Source organism: Octopus bimaculoides, chromosome 19, assembly GCF_046866305.1.
Source record: "Octopus bimaculoides isolate indiv1 chromosome 19, ASM4686630v1, whole genome shotgun sequence".
Classification (NCBI taxonomy): domain Eukaryota; kingdom Metazoa; phylum Mollusca; class Cephalopoda; order Octopoda; family Octopodidae; genus Octopus; species Octopus bimaculoides.
Genome location: NC_142946.1, coordinates 48846728 through 48849227, shown reverse-complemented (window position 1 = coordinate 48849227; position 2500 = coordinate 48846728). Strand labels below are relative to the sequence as shown.

Below are 2500 nucleotides of genomic sequence, written 5' to 3'. Positions count from 1 at the left end.
CTACATTTTGACAAATATTTTGCCTGGGTTAAAAAAACAAAAAAAACAGAAGAAAACAACCCAGCCCTAACAGTTCTTTTGGTGTAACTGTTGCGACATACGACAATATAGAATTATATGACAATCACATATTCTGGATGTACTAGGAAAGAAGTTCACCTCATTAGACTGTGCTTTCTAGATAGATAGATGAGCTGTATCAAAATATATTGTCAGATTTTAACCATATTAAACTGAAACCTTATCAATGCATTATCTGTATTCAACTTTAAAATAACAGTCACACAAACTTAACAGGTCATTTAGTTACTAGTTATTTTTCTAAATTTAACCACAAACTTACATCAGCTCTTTAGTAAACCTAATGATAAACTCTAGTAAATCTAATGAAACAAGCTTCTACAACACACCAATAGTTTTGAAAAATTTAGGAAATACAGTCTCTTACTATGATAATGTTTTAGAAGTCAGAGGATTAAAGGATAAATATGTTGTATTTTAAGGGATACAAGTTAAGATGGAATTTAGTGTAAACATGTAGCATTGGTGTATTTATGGCCCCTGTAACTTAGCAGTTTTGTAAAAGAGACTGACAGAGTAAGTACCAAACAAAAAAGTACTAGGGTCAACTCAAAGCTCACAATAGATCCCTGTAATGATAAAAATTGTGTGGAGGCGCATGGCTTAGTGGTTAGGGTGTCAGCATCATGATCGTAAGATTGTGGTTTCGATTCCTGGACCAGGTGACGCGTTGTGATCTTGAGCAAAACACTTCATTTCACGTTACTCCAGTCCACTCAGCTGGCAAAAATGAGTAACGCTGCGGTGGACTGGCGTCCCGTCCAGCTGGGGAACACATACGCCATTGAAACTGGGAAACCGAGCCCATGAGCCTGGCTAGGCTTTAAAAGGGCGCATTTATTTTATTTTAATGATAAAAATTGGGGAATTGAAGGTCTTGTTGAGTATAGGAGATAGCTCTGTGACACAATGTGTGAAAATAATAGGACACTTTCAGGCCAGTGGCTTTGTTGGTTTGAAGTGAGTGGAGACATTTTCACACATAGCATATGTATATAAAAGCTCTTTTCCAAGTCATATAGACTCACATAGTGCCAGTTTCCCAAGGATCCTAGTCCATTGCAGCTACAACTCATTCTTGCCAACTGAATGAACTGGAGTAACATGAAATGAAGTGTTTTGCTCAAAAACACAATACATTGCTTGGTCTAGGAATTGAAACCACAATCTTACGATCATGAGTCTAATACATTAACCACTAAGCCATGCATCTCCATTGTTATATGTGTATAGAAGGTGATGGATTTGGAAGAGTCGAAGGGGTCTTGATTTGGAAGAGATTTGCCAAATGTATGCTGTACTGAGTTGGCTACAAAGCATGTGGCAAAGGAGAAGGCTTCCTCTGCAGAGATACTGTTCACAGAAACATCACTGATATGAAGTGAAGTGAGACAGGTTTCTTAGAAACATTCTTTTAGCTAAAGTCAGAAGGGTAAGTTATAGTTTGGGAAGTGAAAAAACCTTCTAATTCATTATTTCACATAAATTTTATGGACCTCTAAGATCCTTGTAGGCCACTGTTGAGAACCACTGCTGGTAGTAGGGCAGTCTTAGGCGTTGTGGTACTAAATTTGTTGATGGTCACAGTGACTGTTCAACCAAGCATTGACAAAACTGGGAATCTTTCTATTGTGGTACATATAAAATGGCAAATATCAAAATGAAATAAACTAGAAGGAAGCAAATAATTGTAACAGGTTTTGTTATTGTTAGATTATTCAAACTCCATGAGAAAGTATATTATACTTCACTATAATCAACATGAAGAAATCTATTTTTACCCAGAAACTTTTACCGCTTATTTACTTTTGAACATCATGTGTACAAAAAGGCATACAAAAGGCTGTGTGAAGCAGTCAGTTATTCAACAGTGGTAAAGAGAGAAAGACAATGATAAAACTCACGCACTTGATAAAATGTGTGTCTAAGGAAAAGCTACTTACTAGAAAGCAAACAATACATTACATGTGGAAGCAAAAGCAACTGACCCCATAATGTTCTGTGAGGGTTTGTATTTATATCTATTGGAAAGCTGAATGTATGGTGGAGAACAATGGAAAGTAAATTATCTTATCCATGTTATTAACCTGCTTTTGACCTAAGAATGGTAACTCAAACAAAAGAGCCAAAATAAGTATGAGGACTGGTGAGCCAGAAGGCTGCACCAGGCTCCAATCTGATCTGGCAAAGTTTTTACAGCTGGATTCCCTTCCTAGTGCCAACCATTCTGAGAGTGTAGTGGGTGCTTTTATGTGCCACTGCCACAAGGGCCAGTCAGGCAGTTCTGGCAACAACCACGCTCAAAAGGTGTTTTTTATATGCTACCTGCACGAGAGCCAGTCCGGCGGCACTGGCAACGACTACGTACGAATGTTGTTTTTCACATGCCACCGTCACATGTGCCAGTAAGGCGACACTG

The 2500-nt window shown here is 37.9% G+C and overlaps 1 protein-coding gene across 2 annotated transcripts in view; it reads right to left on the bottom strand.

Moving 5' to 3' along the window:
- The window catches only part of LOC106877106 (uncharacterized), a 59664-nt gene that overhangs the window by 47131 nt on the left and 10033 nt on the right, over positions 1 to 2500 (bottom strand). The gene's annotated exons all lie outside the window — the stretch shown is intronic.